This window comes from Cydia fagiglandana, chromosome 9 (genome assembly GCF_963556715.1).
Source record: "Cydia fagiglandana chromosome 9, ilCydFagi1.1, whole genome shotgun sequence".
Classification (NCBI taxonomy): Eukaryota; Metazoa; Arthropoda; class Insecta; order Lepidoptera; family Tortricidae; genus Cydia; species Cydia fagiglandana.
In genome coordinates, this window is record NC_085940.1 from 20274273 (window position 1) to 20287752 (window position 13480).

Sequence of the window (13480 nt, forward strand, 5' to 3'; positions counted from 1 at the left end):
AAGACGAAAGAAAGCATTTGGAACTTCAGTAAAAATAAAACAAAGATCACACTTAAAATCAATGAAAACAGATTAATATTAATATACTTCATAAAAAAGTTCTAATTTTCATTGCTTCAGTGCATACAAAGTTTTTAATCCACCTCATGCATATTAAGTCTGCGAAACTAATAAAAAAGGTGTAAAAAAATAAATGCGTGCAATGTTTAACCAATTAAAAATTCTAATTCACAAAATCTGATTAACGAATCCCTTGATTAACAGCGGAAACTAATAAACATATAGTGGTCTCCCTCTTATACGTGCGATACAGAGCTAGTGCGAGTACGTGATATGGCAATAAATAAAATTATTGTTTTCATCTCTTTTCACTGTACGAGACTCGCATATGTTTATCCCTTTCCCCGAATCTATCCGACTCTGGGGTTCAGTTATCGCTCTTCAAATACTTTGTTTTGAAGTTCCTTTGTAACCTTGAATGTCGGAATTCCACTCTCGTGTGGAGTCCACTGATTAAAATTTCATTGTAAAAAGCTTGTGAGCCCTGGCGGCTGTAGTACCATTCATTATTTAAATTGAAGCTATTTCACCATTCAATTACAGGGCTGGAAATTGGTTTTAAGTTCGAGCTAAATGGAGTTTGCCGGCTGAGTTCTTATCAGAAAGTTCACGGAGGACGGCCCCATTCTGTTTCTTAATTCAAACTTTTCAACATCATGTATGTCTTGTACTTATAAAGAATGATGGTGATTTTCTTTAATTCAAGAGAACGGTATAGTTCCTTCTAAGTCGTTGACTTTTATTCAAAACATTTTTAAACTAGTTTTTAATTCTTATTTAAAAGTATTTTAATTTCAAATCATAAAACGGGCTGTACTAGGACTAGGGATGGGCTAAAAACCGGTAAACGATCAATAACTAGACATCCTAGTGCGCAAAACTAGTCGAACAAGTTTTGGTTCACAAGGCTGCGTGACGTCACTGTGATCTCCGCTCCAGGCGCAAGGAATAAACCGACGTTTCAGATGAATTTCGCACTGCTTAATTTCGTCTTTAGAAATACATTTTATATACTAACTTTAAGGGTATGTCGGGTAAGTATAAAATATATTGATTAACGTAAATGACAATACTCTCACCCGGCGATTGCAAAGATATTAGGAGAGAAGACATTAACTGTAAAAGGAATAAATGGTAAGTATCCGTATCGATAAATGAATAAGACCCAACCAACTGTCCTCAACAGTTGAAAGGACCGAGCGCGAGAGAACAGCGAAGAATTTATTTAATTACACAAACGGGTCTACCGCGATATAATTTCATTGTTTTTACAAAATACCTTTCGGTATATGTTACAAAATACCTTTGTATGTGTCGCGAGGTTTATTATTCGGGGCAAAATACATACTAATTTGATATGTACTTCTATTCAGCAAGGCAGGTAAATCACCATTTGTATGTCCTCGTATAATAATCTAGTAATGGTCTTACAATGGGCGATTTCTGTACTGTTTAAAGTGGCAGACAAAAAGTCAGAAAGAAGGTGGACTGTGGACCCTGGGCTCCAAAGCGGCGAGGATACAACCGGAATAATCGCTAAAAAGAGAGAGAGAGAATTGACGAATTTTGGATGTCTTTGCCATAAACGAAGATTCACATAACTATTCTATCAGATAGCAAAGCAAAAGACTACATACTGCTGGAGATGGATATCTAGTATTTAGTTCGTAAACCTTGTACAAAAAAAAACAAAGCTTTCAACTCCAACTACACTATACCTTAAGATGAATTTGAAATCTGATTACTCCTGATACTGGCGAGTTTCCTCCTTTCATTTCGACTCTGATTTGTATTGATACGAGTATGTGTTGTTTTTAAGATTAAAGATTTTGAATGGAATATAATTGGAGTTAATTATGGTCTAAATTATCTAAATTCTAAAACATTCAAAGACTGAACACACCCAGCGTCACGAACTCACGATGTTGGTTGGTACTAAATTGTGTTGCTTTTGCTGGCATCTACATATGTAATTTAATATTTTTGATTCAGTCGCAAACATAATATAAATATGTATAGAGTCTGGATGACCTGGTGTTTGCGCTCAGGAGCTTATTACAATACATAGGTATGCATTAAAAATAAAATATTCGGAAAGAAGCTCAACAAAATTTCTCTTTCTCTGTATGCTGACCAGCGATTTGGTTAACGAACGCGAGTTGCGGCTTCCCAGTAAACTCTGCATACGATCAGCATAACCTTTTATGTCTTTTATGGAGCTCGTTAATTATGCGAGCAGATTCTTGTCAAATCCAGTTTTACAACGCCGTAAAAGAGGATCGCTTATAGTCTCATGAAACATGGAAGACTAACTAGACCGTATTGATGGGTTGATTACCTAGAGTGCTAGTTATGATGACCATGACAGAAGATGGCTACCTTGTGAGATTCCAGTTAGAACAACAAATTCTTTCGAAAATTCATAATGAAACAATGACGTTTAGAAATACAAGGCAAGGAACAGTCACTTAAAGCGCTTCTCAGGCTATTAAAAGGCAACATCATGAAATTTTGAAACCTTGAAATTGTTAAGTTTAGAAACAGCGTCGGGCCCCACGGAGAATGGCGGAATCCTTACAATGCTGGTTGTATACGAAACTTGTTTGACCAGAACTGAGAAAAAAAGTAGCGGACAAGTTCGCCTACAATAGCATTCCTTGGTCGGGCCCGCCCGCGACCCGCCCCGCGCCGCGGCCCCCGCGCCCCTCGCCCCGCCCGGCGCCAGTCCGCGACCGAGCGCGACCGCGTGCGTACCGCGCCACACATCAACAACATTGTAATGTGTTCACAAAAGAATCAGCTTAACAAACAGACTTAATTCTAACAACGGTTAACATCAAAAACCCTTTTTAAAAATGTAAAGGTAATTTAGAATCTCCACCCAATTAAACTGCTTTCTTTCATTACAACTCCAAAAGTTAATCTCAAGTTACATTGACATAGTGTATTTTAGGAATTTTAATCAAAAAACCGGTAAATCTGTGTTGTGAATAGTTGTGTGCATCTCTAAGACGGTTGTTCCATATCCAGTTGTTATCGATTTTTGGCGTCACTGGCCCCGAACAGCTGTTTTGGGGATACGGAAGCGAATTGTCTGTGGTAGCTGCACTTTTTCTCAAAAACACCTCTTAATTAAAGAGTGTTTAAGTTTATTTATTAAATTTCTAGGAAGATTAGTTCCGTACAGTAAAATTTAAAACTGAAATATTCGATTATGATGTGCAACAGTGCATGTGCATGATGGATTTCGTGGAATAAAAAATTCATAATACATTTTGACAATTGTGGCAGTGTTGTGTACAGTTCATGTGATTACATAAAAAAAAACAAATAAAAAAGTGTCAACAAGTGCTAACGTGTGCTTGTGTTTTTGAATGGTTTTTGATCAAAATTCAGTGTAAAACAGTGTTTACCGATTTGGATTTCAAACGTGGATGTGGATTGTGCCCTGACAACAAGGTATGGTGTATTGTTTTGTTATTATTTGATAGTTTTATTAGTGAAATAGACGTTGCAAGTTCCGCTAGGCGGCGCGGCGCCGCGCGCGTTTGCCGGTTCTAGGCCTAACCGTGCACCGCGGAAGTGCCGCGATGCAGTTTGTAAAACTCCTAAATGTGCAGTTTAATAAAGTTAATCATAATACAGGCAAAGTCTAGCGATGACTATATGGTTTTAGTATTCGTATTAACATAGAATATTCAAGGTTTTAAGTTACATTTTGAAGGAAGAGGGAATGCAAGTTAGATGCAAGCCGGAGTTAAACTGCTGAGCACAACAGAAGTTAGGGTCATAACGAAATATATCCTTATTTGAGTCAGGCATTGAGAAGTTAACATTCGAAATGTTTGAAATATGAACTACCCATAACATAATGTACCTACATTAACCTCATAAGTCCCTGCGTACAATTTTTTGTACATATTCCAAAATATATTTTGAACTTTTATTGTGTGACTAAAGGTTCCAATTTCCAAAACACAATTGCTTCTGGGTCTCAGGAGGTTAAACAGTCAATTGTTTAATCATTCTCAAATAAAACACTCATTTCAAACCTATAAGTACCTACAGTACCATATCCATAAATACATTAGTAATTTACAGTTCTTTAGGAAGTTTAGTTGGTTTATTAAAGCTATAGTCCGTTTTTTTTAGCATTAGAAAGAACTTCGCAGAAGTTCGCTTGTGATTCTAAATCTGGCACTTTTAGCGGTAACAATATGAAGTAAATTATATGTATTGAACGTGCTACATTAGATAATTCAATAATTATTAACAATTAACGAGCCTGATAAAAACTGCCCGCTTGCTTCTGCGGAGTTCTTTCTAATGCTAAAAAAAACGAACTATAATGATACATTTGCCAACAAAGAGGGAAGAAAGTTGCCATAGTTAGTATTTTCCTCGCCTTCTACCACGCTTATTGAAACTTTATTCTAAAACTATACTTCCTTTTACCCATAATTCATGTATTAACTATAACTTATTATTAAGTGGCATTCTTAACCATAGAGAAGTAAGTAACCTTAGAGTACAGTCACAACAAATATGAGCCATAATGTGTGTCACATATTTTTGTGGCCTTTGAAGAGTAACATAATGTTGCAGACTGTACTTATTCATACATTGATAGAAACCCATTTATAATTAATTCGAAGCCAGCTTTACAAAAACTTATTTGTAATAAGATATAAGCTAAAATATGTATTAAGTTAAGTTCCATGCTTTAAACTTATTAACTTCCATTCCTCCCAACCCTTCCATACAATTTTATATTAAATAAGTAAAGCAAAGAATTATGGAGTGAGCACTAATAAGTTAACTTATTTTTATATGCCTTAACTAACCAGCTGCTAGGTCTGGCCTATTAGGAATTATCTGTTATTATTAGAGTGGTTGTTCGAGAGACCTCGAACAAGATGGGAGGATGAACTCAGATTCACAGCGGGCCCAAACTGGAGAAGAGTGGCCCATGACAGACCTCAATGGGAGCATTCCATGGGCTGTCCCGTACAAACGCATTTTATTTCCTGTGTTGCGACTTTTTTCTCGGAATTTAAAGCAGGCGATTATTTTTCTGTGCATATTTTTGTCATAGAAAAGGAAACTCTTATACCTTTAAATCTTCAGAAACTTCGCGTTTGTACGGGACAACGGTAGACAATTTCATGGAATGCTCCAATGGAAAGAGCTAGAGGAGGCCTTTGCCAAGCGGCACACTGAGCTTAGAGATATACTCTAACTCAGAACAAAGGGGATCTAGATTAGAGTGGTTGATAAATTAATAGTACAATTTGTTCGGGATATCAACAATTCAACATTCTAACACAGATTTGTTTGACAACATTTCCATGATAGTAGAGCAAATTATATTAGATGAACTTTTAGAACTCTGAGCACCACTTGCATCATTCCACTAACCCAGGTTAACCAGGTAAACCTGGAATTACCATGGTTACCGTTACAATTTAACACTGGGTTAACGCTTTAACTGCGGGTTAGTGATATGGTGCAAGTGCCCCTAAGTCACAATAAGAAGTTGGTTCATGAAATAAAGCAGTGGTAAATTGTGTACTTAAGTATGGTGCAAATTTTACGGCCTAGGAAACCGCTCAAGATGTGGTTTAATTCAATAATCGTTAATTAGCATTGTGTTAATAATATGTGACGTTCCACGGTAAAAGGTACCTTATGGCGGCTGGCACTTACGTCGCATAGCGCCGCAATAATATTGGAGCGGCGTTAATAATAGCGTAAGCGCCAACCGCCATAAGGTACCTTTACCCGTGGGACGTCACATATTGATATCATTAGAGATGTTGACATCAATTTGTTTGGGACATCAATACCTAGAAAAGTTAGTTAGGACATTCTGCAATTTCTGCAACATTTAAGTATATTTCTATGGAGATTCTGTTATATTTATATACCAACATTGGGACTTTGGAACATGCCTATATTTCAAAGTCACTAAGGCCCACTTGCATTATTCCCCTAACTTGGGGTTAACCAGTTAAACCTGAAGTTACCATGGTTACCAGTACAATTTGACTCTGGGTTAATGGTTTAACCGTTTAACCCTGGGTTACTGGGATGGTGCAAGTGGGCCTAAGACACAAGTTATGTTTAAGATGGTTGCCATTGCCATTTTCCACTGTTTCTTTACCATACAGAAATCTGTCTACATCCAATGTCTAATAATTTGAGAAAGAACCATTATTAGGAGTTAGAGATCAGAGATCATTTATTTTGTCTTGTTGGAACACTGTCATGGCTCCTCTACACGATGGGCGAACGCCGGCCACTCCAAGGGACGCAGCCATGCGGTAGAATGAGATAGCAATATCCCTTGCTCCTTCTAACGCATAAATGCGTCCCTTGGAGTGGCCGGCGTTGGCCCATCGTGTAGAGGAGCCATCAAACTGAGCTTACAAGCTTCTCCAGAACTTTTCAAACTCGCCATCAGCTGCCTGCTAATGTTATAAAAGTTATTGAAGCAATTTCAAACGGTTTATTAAAATGATATAGGTGAACCAAATAAATTGGCCAAATATTCAGTTTGGTATTTGGTCGTGTGGTAGATCTCAACCGACCATTCGGCTATTTTTGGCCAAACTCTAGTAGAGAAGCACTTTTTTAAGCATGTCAATGTTTGGCAGTGTAGGCAGCAGTGGCGGCGCGTCCATAAAAGCCGATTCCCACCGGCTTGCCTGTTTTTGGACGTTTGAGCAGAGTTGTAAAGGTTATATGTAAGCCAAATTAGCCCCGGCTTGCCTTATGGATAAGTTTGACGCGCCGCCACTGGTAGGCAGTGCTGAATAAGGTTACGATAAGATGAATCTAAATGTAGGTACCTATACCTACATTTAGATTCATCCCCAACTTGGTAATTTTGTGTAGGTCCATGTCCAATACTGTCCCCCTAGGTATTTGCGTACCGATACGACCTTCAATAAAAGGGAGTCCTTCTAAAGGCCGACAACGCACTTGCAACCCCTCCGGTGCTGCAGGTGTCCATGGGCGACGGAATTGCTTCCCATCACACGATTCGTCTGCTTGTTTGCCTCATATATCAATAAAAATAGATTGAGAGAGAATAAAAGCTTTATGACTGGGGGCTACCTACAGAGATATCAAAGATATACATTTTACGTCTCGAATTACTAAGAAGTGAGATGCAAAAATTGCAAAAGTGTAAATATATCTTTGGCATCAAGTGTACAAGGAAATTAGGAAGTAAGAAAAGGAAAAGATTAAAACTCAGAAAAAGGAGGAAAACCCCGCAAAATTGAAGGGGAAAAAAGGCCGAAAGAGCGTTTGGAGGTTCTAATATTAACGATGGTTGGCTTTATTATAAACTCGTTCAACTGATTTATTCTTGAGACGCAGATTCGATCAAATGTAAACCGGTTTGTTTGTGTATAAAAACTAAAATTTTGCATTTTACTTTTAGTTTAAAACACGGAAACATAGAGCCTTTCGATTTCTTAGTTTTAAAGATATTTAGTCGTTGTAATCAGCTGTTTCAGATTTTTGAGGATACGTAACGACCCTTTGCCGATTTTATTTGAAGCTTAAATGAATCAAGCAGAAACGTCTACGTCTGCTATTACTAAGCTTAGAAACAAATTAAAAGTGGAAATATTCACTGTCTTGGGTGAGACTTGAACTCACGACCACCGGATCGCTAGCGCTCTTCCATTTCAGCTACCAAGACCTTACTCAAGAGCCTTAGCGACATCTACCGTAAGAAGTTTTTTTTCCACTTTTAATTTGTTTCTAAGGTTATTTGAAGCCTGTCATGCCATAAGGGCAATGTGGGGAATGGCGAAGACCGGAATACCTAGACATTTTTGGTTGGGAAGACCGACGTAGGGCAAGAGCAAGAACTCTTGTATAACGTCGCTCGGACACAGTCTGAAAGGAAGAGCTTCGCTCTTGTTCTACAATGGATAATGTGTACCGTCACCTGCAATAATATGTTACACAACAAAGGCAGCAAAAATATCGAACACGATCTTACTTGTAGAGTCATAAGAGCGTGTCACATATTTTTGCGGCTTCGAAGAGTAACATATTATTGCAGGTGACTGTACAAGCGCAAGAGTTAGAAGCAACGACGATGCAGACGATCTTCGCCGCATTTACCTTTAATACATTTTGATTGCCAATTAACATCTACAATTTGTATAAAATTAAACTACACTCAAGAGATTAAAGTTGCTTATTTTACACTCTACAACACTAACAACTGGCCATTTTACATGAAAACTTTACACATCGTGTCCCGTTTTAACTGCTTTTAAGTGCAATGCGTTTAGCACGGACCGTGGCTATGCGCAGACGCATGTAAAAATACACCATGTAGCGTTTCCGGTAGATAAGGTCTGATGGATCACTTCCTCCGGATTAGGGATGCGTCCGCGCCCAGCAGAGTTGCCACTATAATAAAACTTAAAAAAGGTTTACTCAGGCCAAAGATTTATTCACTGTATAAGATTTTATTTAAGTCGTAGAAAAAATAGTGTCCCTTTGGGATTGAATTGTGAATTGTGAAACACTCCAGCCTTAAAGGCTGGCAACGTACTTACGTAAATAATGTTCTTACTGGTGTTGATGGGCGATGGTAATTGCGTACCTCAACACGATGGCCCAGCGCTGGATCTGCGAGATGGCCATGCGATGGTTATGGCTCCTACACGATGGCCCAGCGGTGGACTAGCGAGATGACTTTTACTTCCATGGTAGACTATCAGTTCTCGACATATCTTTGATTTTTATCCCTACTTATCCGATTAATAAACCAATACCTCGCCGTGAGCAAAGAACGGAAGCAAATTCCGAATTCAAATCATTTATTCAGTTGGGACCGCTCGAGTCTATCACGCGCCAATATTAAACCTAATCTCAATAGCATAAGGTTTACAATAGATCAGTTGATTGTGTCGTTAGTGTGCATCGATTTGAAAGCTTCGAGGAGTAGAGGTTTTGTGCACCAACAACTATACTGTTACTCTTCTTGAACCATATTGGAAAGACGTAAGGTACATATGTGATCACTGATCAAGTGATTAGTTAATTTGCTTATTGTATAATTTGGTAATGTGAGATCTTGTGAACAACTGCTGATCTTTTGGACGCCATTTTACAAGCTTTGTTTATTACAGATGTTGTGCATAATTGTCTTGCTATTTCAGTCAGTCTCGGTACAAATAGTACTGAAGTTGAAGTAGAATGACAAATACAAACGTTTCCGAGAAAGTGTTAAGGAAAACAATTACTCACTAATACATCTGTAACTTGCAATGTATTTTTAGAAATAACATTATTGGTCATTCTATCATAACCAAATTTAGTTGCCATAATCTGATGTCGTATAGAAATGAATGTATTTACGTACAGGCCGGGACCGTCGCGCTTTGCGGCCGTCAATTAATTAGGATTATCGTAATGGATAGATTTGTTTTCTTTGAAATTGGAACCGGACGACATATTTCTTGTTTTTGTTTGACTGTATGGGCTATTTCTGATTGGTCTTTGAAACGGTTATTTATTAAACGTAAATTGTATTTTTCTTTGTAGTTTTTAGGGTTCCGTACCCAAAGGGTAAAACGGGACCCTATTACTAAGACTTCGCTGTCCGTCCGTCCGTCCGTTCGTCTGTCACCAGGCTGTATCTCATGAACCGTGATAGCTAGACAGTTGAAATTTTCACAGATGATGTATTTCTGTTGCCGCTATAACAACAAATACTAAAAACAGAATAAAATAAAGATTTAAATGGGGCTCCCATACAACAAACGTGATTTTTGACCAAAGTTAAGCAACGTCGGGAGTGGTCAGTACTTGGATGGGTGACCGTTTTTTTTGTTGCTTTTTTTTGTATTTTTTTTTTGCATTATGGTACGGAACCCTTCGTGCGCGAGTCCGACTCGCACTTGCCCGGTTTTTATTTTTGAAGTTTTCAAAACATATCTACTAATAGTAGATTAAGGTACCTTAGTAGTACCTATTCCTTCAACCGTTTATGGGTAAACTTACCTACATACTTTGTATATGTTTTGAAAACTTCTACTAATAGTAGATTAAGGTACCTTAGATACCTACTTAATTTAAATTAGAACCAATCTTTTTGTTTTGTTTCTTAATCATTATATCTACTGATCATTTATATTATTAAAATTTTTTTCGGTCAAGAACGCAAGAACCCGCCTGGCGGGTCCACAATAGTCATAGAAATTATGAGATCGTTACTAAATTAAGTACCTACGGATTAAGAATTCCGAGATATTGAAACGTGAACAGACTTAGTTCATAATACAGTTTTTTTGTTCAATATGGGATGTCGAAGTATTTTCTCAAAGATATAAAAAAATCATGTTGATTAAATCATTACATTAGCATCCATAATATTGAAGATTGGATACTTTTTGTTCCAATAGTTAAAGCCGATAATAGATGCCATTTTCAGTTTTTCCCCCGGGTAATTCCTCTAGTTCTCCATTGAAATGTAAGTAATATTGAACTTGAACATAAAATAAAAACTCGGCAAAGCAAATCGAGCAAAACGACTTGATTACTTTTTGCGCCGTTAAAAACAGCTAAGTAGCAGAGTAAACGGGCGATATCCAATTTCAATTTCGAAATGAAATAGAAATTTCTAGCGTCATGACGTTTATAAAACGGGCCCCGGGTTGTGCGCGTGCCTAAACAGCTGATTGCCCGACCACCATAAAAAGTTATATAAAACAACAATCAACCAAAAATAAACCTTAGAGTGTAACTAATAAGCTTTAAAGTGCAATGGCAGTACGTACGCGACCCTTACTTAAAGCTTCACCACACGATTTTAAACTTTAATTTCAATACAAAAAGTTCAAAATTGTTTGTACCAAACAACCCACCGTACACGTCATCTCCAGAGCTCCCCCACAACAATGCAAACTCAACTTTAACGTAAATAAACTAAGGTTGTATTTCGCTGGTGTGGTGGTTAACGAGATAAACTCGAATGGATTTTGTGCATTTCACTTGGCTGGAGGCTGGAGGCCTGCAGCGCCGAGATGGATTATTCTTAATTACACTTGCAGATACCGCACTTACCGCGAACTGAACTGGTGGTGACTTTTATGACACTAATTTTATTATAGCAGCACAACTAAGAAACACTACTTAGTTACGTATGTACTAAAGTAAGGACGCTACATTGTTCCGCCGTTTACTCTATAGCACGTGCAATGAAGAATTAATTAAAACCCACTTAAAACCGGCCAAGTGCGAGTCGAACTCGCGCACGCAGGGTTCCGTACCATTACGCAAAAAACGGCAAAAAATCACGTTTGTTGTATGGGAGCCCCACTTAAATATTTATTATATATTCTGTTTTTAGTATTCGTTGTTATAGCGGCAACAGTTGTTATAACTGCCTAGCTATCACGGTTCATGAGATACAGCCTGGTGATAGACAGACGGACAGCAAAGTCATAGTAATAATGTCCCGTTTTTACCCTTTGGGTATACGTAACCCTAACAACATGTGTAACTCGAGCATAAAATAAAAACATGCCCAGATACTTGACGTTATTCATCCTTGACTTATTGACCTTTTCCTGATTGTTCTGTTGTGACCGGTAAAGGTTACATTCGAATCCCGACTGTAGTAGGATGGTGGATTAGGGGCCCACAGAGTTGTTCGGAGCTGTCAAATTTTGCGTTCATCTGACAGGCTGACATCGTCCGGCGAACTGGTAATCTGTGGGGCCCTAACCTCTCTGTCTTCTAAAATCTGTAACTATTACTTCTTCTTTCTCATTCCCTCATTGCTGAGGTTCGCGACCTCATGTATTTTGTCTCCATTTTGTTTTGTGTGGTCATAACATAAGCCATGTGGACTGCACGGTGCAAACTGCAGTAACCGACCTCTTCATGGCGTTCAAACATCTCATTACATAAAATGTTCGATTCAAACTGAGGAATGCAAATCGGTTATTTTTTGTATGGAAATAACCGCGGTTTCGGTTAAAAACCGATTATTTCCATACAAAAAATAGCCGATTTGCATTCCCTAATTCAAACTAAGGGGGAGGCCTATGTTCAGCAGTGGACGTCTTATGGCTGAGATGATGATGATGATGATGAATTCAAACTAAGTAATTCAAAACTGGATGGTGTTTAGTAAAAATGAGTCATCCCACATCCATTTTGCAATAAAATGTCAACTTTAAGCGTAATTTTTTTGAGTTGACATCTTATTGAAAAATTAATGTGGGATAGACGTGCGCGCCGGTCGAAAAAAATCGGGCGGCGGCGCGCCACGAAAAAATCCACGGCGGCGGCGTAACGCCGGCGGCGTGGGATTTTCAACTTTTCAATATACGTATAATGAGAAACCAAGATTAACTCTTAAATCAACACGGGAAAAATCTCAAAAAAACTGTGTTACATCGTTTTTTTGGTTTATTGTAGAAATATCATGAAAAATACATATGTCAGTACGTTGGACGTGCCAGGATCGGTGTAAATAAAAAGATACGACGCGTAATGAAAAGACGTCCAGTATTTTGGACGTTGCCGAGTATAAACTACCTACTTTATGTGCATAAGGTATTTTTAGTCCAATTCATGTTTTTTAAAATAAATATAGAATAATTGCATTTTTTTAATTAGAAATACACTTCATCATCATCATCATCATCTCAGCCATAAGACGTTCACTGCTGAACATAGGCCTCCCCCTTGGACCTCTGCATGATGGGGGGTGAATGTAGGGTTGCCAGATCGAAAGGCGCTATTATCGGGAAACGATATTAATTTTTCGGGATTTTGGGACTTCAGTCGGGAAAAAAAAAACATTCGAATTAAAGTAATTGTATTAAAAACAACGATATTTTACATTATTGGCACTACGTCAGCTCGCTTGCTCGACGACAGTTCGGAACTTGAAATTATTGTTTTCTAACGTGAAGCTGTTTTTCGGGACAGTTTACACTTTGTCGGGAATCGGGAACACATGCTAAAAATCGGGAGAATCCCGCCAAATCCCGACCATCTGGCAACCCTAGGTGAATGCCATAATCGCCACGCTTGGCAGGCGGGTTGGCGATCGCAGTCGAGTACACCGAATTTGAGGGACGCTGCTGCCCGTCCACCGGTGGTCTTGGACGTATTTTAAGGACATACCCGGGTCCCGGGAAATACACTTACTTACTGATAATGTCAACTTATGTAATGAATTAAAGTAAAACCTATTATTTTTATATTTTTGGAATAACTTTATAGCTCGTAGGTAGTAAAATTTTACCAGTCATTGACGCCATTTATTTAACATTAAATCAAACAGCGGGTTATCGTAGGTTGCAGTAACATCAAAGCAATGGTTTTTACAATAATGCATGCACTTTTATCAAAATTTTCCTAACAAATT

General features: G+C 38.1%; 1 protein-coding gene across 1 annotated transcript in view; it reads left to right on the top strand.

Moving 5' to 3' along the window:
* The first annotated feature begins 2760 nt into the window (after nt 1-2760).
* Nucleotides 2761-13480, top strand: part of LOC134667539 (protein winged eye) — a 154766-nt gene continuing 144046 nt past the window's right edge. Inside the window, exon 1 of the mRNA XM_063524962.1 lies at nt 2761-3519. The gene's annotated coding sequence lies outside the window, so the exon portion shown is untranslated. The remainder of the gene's footprint in view (nt 3520-13480) is intronic.